Here is a 15,079-nt window from a genome sequence, read left to right on the forward strand (position 1 = left end):
CGAGACTCTTGTAATCCCACTCGGCGAGATCGAGATCAACGAGAGCCTCAACTTCATGGAAGAACCTGTAGAGATCATGGACCGAGAGGTCAAGCAAACAAAACAAAGCCGTATCCCGATAGTGAAGGTTCGCTGGAACGCCAAGCGAGGACCAGAATTCACTTGGGAACGAGAGGATCAGATGAAACTGAAATATCCTCGTCTTTTTACTTAGTTATTTGTAACTATTTATTTGCTTAAATTCTAATTTCGAGACGAAATTCCTTCTAACGGGGGGATGATGTGACAACCCGAAATTTCTATTCTGTACAACCCTTCAATTCAATAGAAGTCAGGACATTTTCTGCTAACTTTCAAGCTTTTTGGAATAAGTTTGAGTGTTTATAAGTTACTACTTCAGGAGATAACAGGAGAGAGGATGCCCTAGGGTTTATTGTGTAACAATAATGTCCCAAAACTCCAAGAGTTTGGAGTTTACGGCCTAAACAAGGGTGTTTACGGACGTAAACCCTAAGGGGAGGGGTATAAATATGACACTTAGTCATATTTACCACTTTTTCACCATTTTCAAGTCTAGAACTCAATTCTCTCTCAAGTATCATCCAACCTTTCTTCTTGATCTTCAACTATGTAAGTGTTTCTTACCCTAAAAAGTTGATATCTTGCTTAACCTAGTGATCTAACATGATTCCATCCGTGAAATCATTCCAAAAGTGTAGATCTTCAAGTTTCACCATGAACACCAAGAACACACACTAGTGTTCTTGGACTTTTAGCACCATTCAAGCTTCTCTATTGTAAGTACTCTTACCCTAGTGTGCTATAAGGCTTGTCACACTTCTTAACATCAAGAAAACACCCAAGAAACACAAGATCAAGGGTGTTTACGGTCCAAGAACACCTTGGACCGTAAACCCTAGCAAAGGGGCCAAAGTGGCCCTAGTCCCTTACCAAGCCTTGGAAACTAGTCTAGACACTTTCCTTATTGTGCTTAGGACTTGAAAACATCAAAAAGCCATAAACCATTTGGGTTTACGGCCGTAAACCCAAAGACAAATGGTCCAAGGACCGTAAACTCCACAAAGGAGTGAAATGGTGCCCTAATCTCTTCCAAAGGCTTATACTTGTAGTAGGAATGCTTCTTAGGACTTTTAGAGCTTCAAAATACAAAATGGTCAAGGTACCATGAGTTTACGGCCGTAAACTCATGGGTTTACGACCGTAAACTCATTGAGTGGTGGTCACAAAACCGTAAACTCCAAGGGAGTTTACCCTTGAACCCCAAACTCAATAGCAAGGTCCTACCACCCTTAGATGCAATCCTTAGGACTTATAGCACTAAAATCAAGTATTTTACATGTCTTAGGATGTCTTAACTTGGTTAATTAGTTGTTTTATGACTAATTGAATACATATATGTGTTATTATATGTTAATTAGGATCCTTGTGTGTGTTCAAGTCTTCACTTGACACTTAGCATCCTATACATTCCGTTTATCCAAACCACCCACTACAGGTGAGTTCATACCCCTTAATTAACCTTTTAAAATGTTTTTAAATGCTTTTATGGGGGGATACAAGTTGATCTATTATAGTTATTATATCAATCACATGTGATTAATAACTACCAAACAAGTGGTTTTCTTACTTTTCAAACTGTTTTACCAAACTGTTTTACTTCAAACTGTTTTACAAACTCTTTTTACATATCAAATGGTTTTACAAACTCTTTTACATATCAAATACCTTTACTTCAAATATTTTACACTTATATTATGTTAAATGTATATCTTTATAGATATAGTTATATAAGTAGGATTAAAAGGACTTAGAACTGATAACTCACCCTACCTCCTGTTCCTCGTTGGGTTGTGGACTTAGGGTATCGGTTATTTGTCCGAAGGTCGTTTGAATCCTAGTTATATATCATGTATATGTATATAGATATAAAGGTTCCTTCTTTCCATTTCAATACCCTTGGGTAGCAAGGGTATACATTCGTGTTCATACGTACAAGTCCTATTACTAGTAAACTACAATAGGCGTAGTTTAGGAAGTTACTAATACTATTACTAGAACAATGAATCATACAATGAGTCAGTTCATACATGAGTCAATACTTGCTAAGTAGAGAGAGAACACACAATACAGCTAGTACACACAGTACATTACAATACATGCTAGACAGGGGGAGAACACACAATACAGCTAGTACACACAGTACATTACAATACATGCTAGACAGGGAGAGAACACAATACAGCTAGCACATTCATTACATATACATTACTTCAGTTATGTGAGCCACCTAACGGGGCATGGCACTACCTGTCATGACCGTTTTTGTATCCAGAATCTCCTTAATTGGGGAGCGTATGAGTTTGTGTATAGATCTATACTGGATTGACTATCCTACACCTTGTTGCTAGCTACAGTGGGACTTTGCAAGTCTACGGGTGCCAAACGTCATTTTCTCCGACATCTTACATTGTCGCGTACTATAGTCGGTAGCAGGATACAGGCCGATCACATGGTACTTTAAATTACAATTGGTTTAAGGTAGTTAGTACAGCAGTAGTTACTTAATACAATACTACAATACTATATCATTTTCCCATTGCATTCACTTGTGATTTTCACACAATATACAAAAATGCAAAAACTATATTTTTGATAAATGATAGTCGGACTTGGGAAAATACACACTCTTACAAGAGACACACACACAGATACTAGATGCCTTTGTAGAAGGCTACTTTTAGTAGGAAACATAGGGTTTTCTAGGAGATTCAAACATTCACAAACTTTTACATACTTACACAGCACATACTTACAAGCACTTTCATACAAATACAGACATTAAAATACTTATGATCTCACCAGCTTTAAAGCTGATACTCTCTTTCAAAATAACTTGTATCCTCAGGTCACCAGTAGACAGGTACCGATGCAAGGTTTAGAGAAGATGGAGCTCGTTCAAGACTCATCTTTCATTTTGATTTATATTTTGGTGTCTATATAACTTGACAGAACACACTTGTATTAAAATTATATTATTAATGCAATGGATGATGTTGTTGCTTGTTTACTACTATTCATTGTTGTGATACTGTACATGACGTCCTCCGCCCCAAAACGTTTCCGCCGTTCTTGGTTTTGGGGTGTGACACAGGGCGGGGCCCATACTTGCTTATTGGGTTGGAATATACCACAGGGTTAGGCTCAGTTGTATGTTGGTATGTGGTACTTTGGGAGAACTCACTAAGCTTTTGCTTACGGTTTGTATTGTGGTTTCAAGTACTTCCGGTACTAAAGGGAAGGGCCCGACGTGATGGCGCAACATTCACTCCCCACCATTTTCTGCACTTATTGATATTGTCACTCTGATGATTTGATATGATGATTATGTAATGGCTTTTGGGAACAAATTTATGATTGTAAATCTTAATTAAAATAAATTGAATTTTTCTGAAATTTGTTTTCTTAAGTAAAAAGGGAGAGTGTAATGCATGCGATCGGCCGAGCTCAAGTAAGTGTTTCCCAAATTACCCATGCGTATGTATTACGATTAGTATGCTTGATATGTGAATTTCATGCTATAGTAGGGCTAAGGATACCTTCAGGAATTATAGCCTAGGAAAAGTAAATGCCATATATTTCTTGGAATCGATGTTAAATCTGTAATTGATAAGTGTATGCTTTCAAAGTTATATACGTTTAGGATTGCATATCCCTAGAATGACGGATCCTGCCTCATTTCCTGTTCCTTGTTTGGTTGTGGACTTAGGGTAGAAACTTTATTTGACAGTCTATGTGATTCTATTTTGATAACTTGCACGCATAAGGCAACCTGCGGGGTTGATTGAGGTTTCTAGTTCTGTGAGGGTTGAGAAATTCTAGAAGAGTCTAGGATATGTGTGCTTTGTTGTATGAGTTATGTTTCTAAGTATAGTATGGTAAATTGGAGGAATCAAGTCTGACCTTGAGGAAGGTATAGGTAGATATGGAAGGTAGTATTGGGCCCTTACTACTAGAAGCACAGGACATGTACCCGAGGCGAGTGCAGACCAGGAAACTCCAAGGAGACCAGTGGGGAGAAGCCCCTCTAACCTCTTTATCGATTGTTTTCTATGTTGTATTTTCAGTTTGAGGATGGTTGTAAGGGTTAAAATGTTGTAATTAGTCGAAATATATTTTGCCTCTTCGAATGTTATGTAATGTCTTTTACTAAGGCGCTTATATTCGAAACTTAAGTGTCTATGCCTTAGTATATTTTTTGTACGCTTTCTGTTCCCTATAAATAGGGATATTTACTAGAGTTAGATAAGAGTTTTTACAGACCTGTCTTTGTACTCTGTAAACATTCGAAAGCGTAATAGAGCTGAAACAAGATCATATTTACATCCGGTGTTCAATTTCGCATTCCTACTTGATTCGATACTCTGATTGATTTTATACTCGATTCATTGATTCTTCAATTGGTATCAGAGCAGGAATCACATCTGTGATCTGATTTTCATCCATTTAAAAAGTTTTTGAATCAAATTTATGGTTCAAAAGTTTCCGCACTTTTTGATCGTGAAAAATTTGTCTAGATTTTAGTTTGTGATTTGATTCTGCATTTGAATTGTTGAATCGAGTGTTCTTCTTGAAATTCCGATTTGATTCAACTAGTTTGTTTTCAAATTTTAAAATCTTCTTAAAAATTTTCAAAATCATTTTCCGTACAACAATGGCGAGTTTCAATCTCAATTCGATGACCTCGTTTTCTCATTTGTTAGGATCATCAACCAAAATTCCAATGCTAATCCCTGAATATTATGATCAGTGGGTTGATCGTATGCAGGATTATCTGAATGGTCTTGATGAAGAATTATGGTCATGTATCACTAGAAATGTCAATGTTCCTGTGAATGTTCAAGCAATTGGATCATCTTCTACAAGTTCTGGTGTTGATAATCAAACTGATCGTCTGAAGAAACTGGAGAAGAGGTGTATGAGGGAATTGCGAGGAGCTTTACCTCCAGTTGTGTACAATTATGTAAGGAGTTGTACAACTGCAAAGGAGATCTGGAACAATCTGAAAGATAAGTGTCAAGGAAGTGAGAAGACGAAAATCAATTCAGTCAAACAGTGTTTGGTTGAGCTGAAAGATTTCAGACAAAAAGAAGGTGAAACAATTGAAGTCTACTATGATCAACTGAACGAGTTAATCTATCGTTGTAATCGCTATGGAATTACCAGGACTTCAATGGAATTCAATCTCATCTTTTTGATGGGTCTTCGAAAAGAATGGAGAAGTGTAGGTATGATGGTGAAGAATCAGCAAAGTTTTGATACATCAACTCTCAATGATTTGTACAATCAGTTGAAGACACACGAAACTGAGGTAAATGAAATTGCTAAGGAGACGAAGCTGAATTTGGGAGGTCCATTGGCACTTGTGTCAAAGATATCTGAGAAAGAAGCTGAAAATGGTGATTCTGAGGAAGAAGAGGAATTCATCATGAATTCGGATGATGAGGCAATAGCATTTTACTCGAATAATCGTGTCAAGAAGTTTTTCAAAAAGTCGTTCAATCCGAAGGCTAAGCTTGCTGAGGTAAAAGGAAGTGTTGTGAGTAAAACTGTTGTTGAGGAGAAAAAGAAGGTTGAGAAGAAAGATTCGAAAATGTCTGAAGGAAAGAGTGAGAAGAAGCTGAAAGGTGATGCTGGTGTTGATTGTCATTATTGCAATGGAGCCAATCATCTTGCGAATGATTGTATGCTTAGGAAGAAGGATGAGAGAAAGAATAAAGTCAAAGATGAGGCTTATTATGCAGAGAGGCTTGAGGAGGTTCATGCGAAAGCCAAGAATTTATCACTGGTTGCAAGGGGTGAACAGGAGGAGGATGGAACATATCAAATCTGGTCATCCGGATCAGATGATGAAGAAATGAGGAATCCAACACATGGAGCATTGTATGCGAATTTGGAGGAGGACTTAGATGAAGAAGAATTCGAAGTGAAAGGAAGATGCTTCGTATCCAAGACAGCAGACAAATCTCCAATGACAACAAAGGTACGTAATATTCTCGAATCTTTTAATATTCCTACACATGCTTATGACTCTGAACTAATATCTTTTGATGAGACTGTTACTTATTTTGATTCAATTGTTGTGTCTGCTAGCAATGAGGCCAACAGGTTGTCCATGGAGTTATTAGAGACCAAAAAGCGATTAGACATGAAAATAAGTAAAGTTGATTGTTTATAATTACAAATAACGAATATTATGTGTGATAGAGATACTTTGTCAAATGAAGTCAAACTTTTGCTAGCACAAAGAAACATATACTGTAATTCTGCTAAGAGACTTTATGGAAAATTAACTGATTTACATCATTCATGTGAAATAAGTAAAGAACAACATAGAAAATTACTACCTTTTCTAGCATTTGAAAGAGCAAAGGTAGATAATATTTCGTATGATTGTGAGAAAATAATAGTTGATTTTGACAAAGTTCCTGATGATAGATATAAATATGGAATTGTCAAAATTGATGAATGTCTTGATGCAAATGAGTTAGTTAACATAGTGAATGATACTTTAACTAAATCTGAACAAATTCAAATTTTGAAAAAGACTGAGAATTCAACATCTGATTCTCAATCTAATTTTGCTGATATTGAAGATAATTCTGACAATATTAGTGAAATTAGTGATCTTGAGGATGTTGATTGTTGCCAGTTGTCTGTTGTTAATGTTGCATCAACATTTAAAGGGAAAGAAAAAGTTAAGGACTTGATGGTTGAGAAAGAAACTGATATACCCTCAACTTCGAAAGTTTGTGATATGGACTTCGTGGATCTCAGAGACAGTCAAACTGATGATAGCGATGACGAAAAAGAAGAAGAAATTTCGAAGGAAAAGAAATCTTCAAAGGAAGAAGAAATTCCTCGAATAGTGGTTGATCAAGTGTATGGTGATACACAAAAGTTTGAAAAAGTGATGAATGAAAAAGGTGATCACTATCTTGAAACGAATAATGTGGTTTATCCAAATTTCAAGTGTACAGATGATATCATTTTTCCAAATCAAGTATTCGTAACTACTGGAAATGTTGAGAATATCAAACCAGAATTAAAGAAGTTAGTTGAAGAAGATAATTTGAAAACAACTGATGAAGGTTTCTTTGCAAATCAAAGCACAGTTGAAAACAACCTAACAAAGAATTCGTATGTTTTTCACCGTCAAAAACCGCAAAGAAAATGGGTTGAAAAATCAAAAGTTGAAAAAGAGAATTCAAAACAAGTTGTAAAGGAAAATGAAAAAGTTGTCAAACTAAACTCCACGGAATTCAAAGATCAAATTGACAAATTTTCGAAGGAAAATAACATTTCAAAAAGACAAGCTCGGAAGAAAATATTTTGCCAGATTATTGAGTCTTAAAAGATGTCTGAATCACAATCACCCAAAAATGTTTTTAAAGCTAAAAATTCCTCTTTTTCAACAAATAATCAACATTCATCAAAAGCAAATCATTCAAGGTCTGAAGTGAATAAACAACCAAAGTTTTCGAAAGTCTCAAAAACTAATTTTTCAAATACATCAAATACAAATCAAAAAGTCTTTCAACGTCAAGATTTTAAATCCACTGTTGATACATCTTGTGACAACCCGAAATTTCTATTCTGTACAACCATTCACTTCAATAGAAGTCAGAACTGTTTCTGCTAACTTTCAAGCTTTTTGGAATAAGTTTGAGTGTTTTAAGTTAGTACTTCAGGAGATATCAGGAGAGAGGATGCCCTAGGGTTTATTGTGTAGCAATAATGTCCCAAAACTCCAAGAGTTTGGAGTTTACGGCCTAAACAAATGTGTTTACGACCGTAAACCCTAAAAGGGGGTATAAATATGACACTTAGTCATATTTTACCACTTTTCACATTTTCAAGATCCAAAACCAAATTCTCTCTCAAGTATCATCCAACAATTCTTCTTGATCTTCAACTATGTAAGTGTTTCTTACCCTAATAAGTTGATATCTACCCTAATCTAGTGATCTAACATGATTCCATCCGTGAAATCATTCCAAAAGTGTAGATCTTCAAGTTTCACCAAGAACACACACTAGTGTTCTTGGACTTTTAGCACCTTTTCAAGCTTCTACCTAGTAAGTACTCCTACCCTAGTGTATTATAAAGCTTGTTACACTTCTAAACATCAAGAAAACACCCAAGAAACACAAGATCAAGGTGTTTACGGTCCAAGATGTTCTTGGACCGTAAACCCTAAAAAGGGTGCCAAAGTGTGCCCTAGTCCCTTCTAAGCCTTGGAAACTAGTCTAGACCCCTTCCTTGTTGTGCTTAGGACTCAAAACAGCCAAAAGACCATAAATCATTTGGGTTTACGGCCGTAAACCCAAAGGGAAATGATCTAAGGACCGTAAACTCCTAAAAAGGAGTGAAATGGTGCCCTAATCTCTTCCTAAGGCTTAAACATGAAGTATGAATGCTTCTTGTGATCTTTAAGGCTTCAAAACACAAAATGGTCATGAAACATGAGTTTACGGCCGTAAACTCATGGGTTTACGACTGTAAACTCAAGGAGTTATGGTCACAAAACCGTAAACTCCAAGGGAGTTTACCCTTGAACCACCAAACTCTTTAGCAAGGTCCTACCACCCTTAGATGCAATCCTTATGACTTATAGCACTTAAATCAAGTGTTTTACATGTCTTAGGATGTCTTAAACTTGGTTAATTAGTTGTTTTATGACTAATTGGTTACATATATGGGATTATATGTTAACTAGGATCATTGTGTGTGTACAAGTCTTCACTTGACACTTAGGATCCTACATCATTCAGTTCATCCACAACCACCCACTACAGGTGAGTTCATACCCCTTAATCAATCTTTTAAATGATTTTAAATGCTTTCATGGGGGGGGGGGGAAATACAAGTAGAAAACAGGAAGTTATAGAATCAATCACATGTAATTTATAACTGTGTTTTCAACCAACTGATTTCACATACTTCAAAATGTAATAAATACAATAGTTTTCGGCTGTTTTATACTTTGTTATCAACTGATTTACTTTTGAATCTTTTTATAAACTGACATCAAGTCATCATTATTTATTGTTCAAAACTCTTAAATGTTTTACAAAACCTCTTTCAACTTATTGTTAAAAACCATATCTATACACTTATGTTTCATATACATATGTATTGATATGAGAGCTTTCATTCTTTCTTCAGTTCCAACACTCTTGTGTAGCAAGGGTGTATAAACCTACTTGGACATTCAATTTACATTCCAGTAAACTATTATAGGTATAGTTTAAGGGATACAAATTACTATTCCTATTACAAGGAATTACATAAGAGTTAGTTCATTCATGAGTCTATACTAATACATTACATGCAATATGAAGAGATACTATTACATGGATATCATTACATGGATACTTTTACATGGATTCTGTTACATAGATACTATATGATGAGATACTATTACATATTATATGTGTAGATACTATTATATATGTACGGGACTAACCATTCTACACCCAGCTGTTAGCTACAGAGGGAAAATGCACATCGACGGATGTCTACGGTTAATACTATTCGGCAATTACTCTGCCGTGTTTATCCTAGTACCAAAGGATAATACTTAAATGATTATATAATTTCCCTTTTACTTTTATTTTGTGACACATTCACATAAACGATGAGGTAGACTATATATTTATAATAATAGTCGCACATGGGAAAAACTTTCATTTATACAGAAAGGCAACCTTCAAGCATCCGGGTCTTGGTAGAAGACTACTTTTTATACTAGTAGGAAATATGGGATTTTCTAGGGTTTTCACACTTATACTAAATGTTTCATCAAATATTTACAAGTCTTTCATAACAGCTTTTCAAATCAATAACACCATAATACTTATGAATTCACCAGCTTTATGCTGATCTACACTTTCAAAATAACTTGTATTCTAAGGTCACTAGTAGACAGGTACGATGACCAGGTTTTGAGAAGACGGAGCACAGTCAAGACTCGTCTTTTATTTTGATTACATATTTTGTTGTCTTATTATAATGAAAGAACACTCATGTATTAAAACTTTACTTTTAATGCAATGGATGATGTTGTTTCTTGTTTACTACTTTGCACTGTTATGATACTTTACATGACGTCCTCCACCCCTGAACGTTTCTGCCGTTCTTGGTTTTGGGGTGTGACACATCTTATGGTGAATCTTTTCTAACCAATCCAAAAGTTGATTTTGTTCCTAAAAAGCCAAATTTTCCTAATCATACGAAGAAAGAAACTATGAAAATTTCACATGAAAAGGGGATAACTTCAAGGAAGAACATTGATCATTGGCTTGAAGGCAAAGGAAAAATGTATCAGTCGAATACATTTTCAAATGAGCAAATTCACGAAGTCTATGAAAAGTATGTAAATACTTCATCAAATGGAAGTTTATCTTCTAAGGATTCGAACATATCTGTCAAAGCATGGAAACCTGTAATCCAAACAAAGAATGTACATTCACAAACTCAGAATACGAAGGGTAATGTCAGTGAATATTCGAAACCATCAAAATCTTATATTTCGGTTCCTTTAAATGAAGATGTGAACTTAATTGATAGTCTCAAAACCAAAGTTTGTGATTGGGTTAAAAGTTCTTCATTACATTCGAAATTGAAATCTAATTTCCAAGGACCCAAAAATTTCGTGGGTAATTTCGTTTGTTTTTGTCATTTAATTTTCGAAAAATTTAAAAATCCAAAAAGATTTTGTTTTGCTTTTGTTCTTTCTCTATTTTCGAAAAATCAAAACAACAAAAATATTTTGGTTCTAATTTCTTTTTAGTATTTTGTTGCAGATATAAATGATAATACACAGTGGATTATGCTTGCAGTTCTAGGGTCAGGTACATTTTTCGTACGAATCGATAAATTTTCAATACATTGAACAAGTTAAGTTGTCCCTAGAAGCATGCTGCTGCATGTTGTCCAAAGCCTCCAATGACTCAATGTGTGTGTACGAAAGCCTTAATGAAATTAGTCATACGAAAATTTCTTCCCAATAAGGCTTATATTCACATTAGTCTCTGAGCTACCTGACTCTTCTCAAAATGAGTTAAGAGTTTACTGTTTTGTCCAAAAATAACAGAGGTACCTTTCGTGTCTTACACAAATCTTTTTCACCCATAAAGTTCTTACACGATCACACACGAAGACATATATCCGGGAGGTCTCTGATCAAACCCATCGAGACTTAGATATATCAAAAATCTGTGTTAATGATCTGACATCATGAGACCGTGATGAAAGAGAAACCCAATTTTCTAAACTTTTAAGGAAGTGACGGGGAACTATGTTCCAGATTTTCACGAAACATTTGGTTTAGTACCAACATTCGAAACTCCAAATCATATTCATTTCATATGAGTGGTCTTGATCAAACATTCGAAACCCATGATGTTTGTTACCCAACAAGATCCAGCACAAAATTTTTTTTCTTGAAAATGATTTCCGTGTGAGTTTCATTCGAACTTCAATGTCACTTCAAATTTATCAAAACAAACTTGTCCCTGACTACACTGGTCAAACAAGTAGTTTCTGTTACAATTTATCACGTTATGTTTAGGATGACATGTAACGAAAATTTTAAACTACCCACGAAGCATTATAAAAGAAGCCCTTTGATACTTATTTATAAGTATTCGATTGTATTTCACGGGAACCTACACAAGCAGTTGATCATTTCTCTTAATGATTAATGAAGAAATCTTTGCCCGGGATTTTATCTGCCTTCGTGTCAAATTAATATTTTGACATCACAGTATCCCAAATTTTTCTTATATTTGTTTCTCGTCTAAATTCTTTGGAACACTGCACTCACGAAATCCTTGAGGTGCTGAGTAATACCAACTCAGGCTGATGATTTCAAACATCTGGCATATGACTTCGCTTTTCATCCCAAAAGCGAAAGAGCCTTGCTTCCATACGAAGGGTTCTGACGGTTACAATCTTCTTGGGGGTAACAATACAGGCTGGTTTTTAATGACGTATAGTATTCTGTCCGGATTTCAAGGAGATGTGACAGATACTTTTTGACGCATGGCTACTTTTACGCAGTAATGGTCCGATTTTCAAGGTGCCACGTCAGATATCATTAAATGAACATCCCGCTTCAAATTCAAACTTCAGGGTTACATATAAAAGGGGATTCAAGGGTTCATTATCAGTTTACGCGATCAAAAAGAACAAATTCCCAAATTCTCTGATCTTCCAAGTTTTCAAACCCTAACAATGGCGACTTCTGTTCATGTTGATGCTAATCCTTCTAATACCACTGAAGATGTATCTTCATTGCCAATTATGAAGATTCAAGCAACTAACTATTACTTGGAGGGTGATGTTTCTAAATACCCGGAAGAATTGAAGATGTTAATTGTTGCCTTGAAGAGCTCTGTTTTGTCTAAGGCGATGTTCAGTTCATTCTCTGTTCCGATGTCATGGCTTTCTCAAGCCGGATCAACCGCTACTTACAATAAAGCTTCTGATACAATTACTTTTCATCTGGTGAATGACAAAAAGGTCAGATTATCAAAGAAACTCTTTTGCCAAATTCTTGAAATTCTGAATTCACCTCCGTATGTTGCTTTCACATTTCCTCAAATAGTTCATATGTTTAATGAGATGGGATATCAGCCTCAGTTATCCAAGATCAGTGATTTTAAGAAATTTGGTCTTCCAAGTATCTGGAATTTATTATTTGGTATTTTTCTAAGATGTTTAACTGGGAGAACAGTTGGTCTTGACAAAGGAAGAATGGAAGTATATGCCATGGTTGCTGGGCTATACTATGATCTTCAAGTAGATTATTCTACACAATTGTGGAAGGAATTCCAAAAGGGTGTAGAACACACGAATGCTATTCATGGTATTTCGTGTGCAAGATACTGGAGCTTGATTTTGCAATATTTTTACAACAAGGAAGGGATTTTGGTACCAAATGATGAAGAAAAAGTTGTTTTTCAATCGTACCACTATCCGAAAGATGTCATAGATAGTGCTGAGGTTTTTCCATCTGTTGCTCGTATTCCAGATGCAATGCTCAAAAGAGTTGATCCTTCAAATTCTGTTTTAGTGGCATATTTAAAGACTTTTGATTCTACAATCGAAACTGAGATACTATTGGAAAAGGAAGATAAGAAATCCAAGCGGTCAAAGAAGACTGAAACTACTTCTCATGATGACAAAATCACATATTTGAAATCTTCGAAATCTCCAAAGAAGAAGCCTCTAACAGTTGAAGTATCTGTTGCTGAGACACAAGTGATTGAGCCTGTTGCTGAAGAAACTCAAGAACAAGTGATCATTCCTTCGAAGACTGGTATGTTTCAAAGAATCAAAATGAAGTCAACACATAGAAGCAAGTCTCCAACACATAAAGTGGTCCGAAAACCTCAAATTACTCATCAAGGAGTTTTAATTCGAGAAGTGCCCGCACCTGTTTCTCCGGTGTGCAAGAAACGAAGGACTGAGGATATGGCAAAACATATGTCGAAGAAGAAGAAGAAGAAGACACGAAAGCTTATGCTTTCTACTGAGTCTATAGAAGATGATGATGAAAGAATTCCTGAAACACCAGACATCACTCTTAATGTAGAAAGTTCAACTCCTGAGCAGACAATCGTCATACCACCCGAAGATTCGGTTGCCAAATCAGTTTCTGAGGAGGTACGAACTTCAGGCATCCCTGCAAACGTATCTGATACGGATGCAAATGTCAATATGGGTGAAGGATATTCGAATAAAGAAGATCAAGGTCATCCAACTTCTTTTGCTTTCGAACATATTGTTTCTTTACCTCCACCAATTATTCCAATTACTTCCACCACTGATTCCCCAACATTCGAAACCATTATTAATCAACCCTTCACTTTTATTTTTTCTTCTCAATCCACTGATACACCCAAACCTAATTCCACCATTCAAGAAACTGTTTTTATGGAAACAGAAACTGATAATGAGGGTTTTGGAGGTACTTTTGAAGAATTATGAAGACGAAGAGGAGTTTCCAGATCATATGCTGATGACAATGAAGCAATTTAAAATTTTGAATCAGAAGTTGAATTCTATAATTCAATCTCAAGCTGATCTGGGGGGTGGTTCGTCTGTTTCAAGTTTAGAAGTTGATACATTGTTGAAAATGTTCGAAGCCAGAGTTGTAAGTAAAGTATCTGGGATGATTACAGACTCTGAATCTCGAATTTTGGAGAAGGTTGATCATAGTGATCAAAATAATGAACTCCGAATAAATTCTCAAAATTCGAAGTTTGCCGGAAATTTGTAAGAATTAAAGAATGCAACAAAGGAAAGTCATGTTCTCTTTATTCAAGACGTAAAGAAAGTCAGGGAGGATGTCAATTTGCAGATTCATGAACTTCGTGAAGATATGCAAAAAGAGATTGCAAATGTTCAAAAAGATTATGCATCTCTGAATCAGAAGGTTGATATTATTTGTGACGCAGTCACAAGATTTGTCAAATTATATGAAAGTTTGAGTCCTCAACTTACTCATCTTTTAACAACAGAAAGTGCCAACTTTTTGGAAGTGACTACTTTGCTAAAGGAATTAAAAGACCTATCTGTCCAGTCGGTTTCCTCTTCCCTGATTACTCCTGAGTTTTTATCTCAAAAGTTCCTACAATTCGAAGCAATTCTCAACAAACAACTTGCTCCTCTATCTCGCATATCCAGCCTTCTTCCAACAACAAATGCCCCACCTGTTTTCACAGGGATGCAAGGGGGAGAAAGAAAAACTGGTGATTCGAAGGCCAGTGGTGATGATGCGAAGGTTGTAGGAAAGATGTTTTCTTCAAAGATCCCAACAACAAATCCAGTTATAGCATCTGTTGGGTCGATTACTTCAACAATCGTAACAACCACGCCAATTACAAGACCAATTTCGAAAGGAATTGTGATTGGTAAACCTACTGAAAATGTTGGGAGTAGTTCGAAAACAATGGAGGTGAAAGATGATTCAGTCGTGAAAGATAAAGGG

Source organism: Lactuca virosa, chromosome 1 (genome assembly GCF_052849685.1).
Source record: "Lactuca virosa cultivar CGN04683 chromosome 1, Lactuca_virosa_CGN04683_v6, whole genome shotgun sequence".
Taxonomy (NCBI): domain Eukaryota; kingdom Viridiplantae; phylum Streptophyta; class Magnoliopsida; order Asterales; family Asteraceae; genus Lactuca; species Lactuca virosa.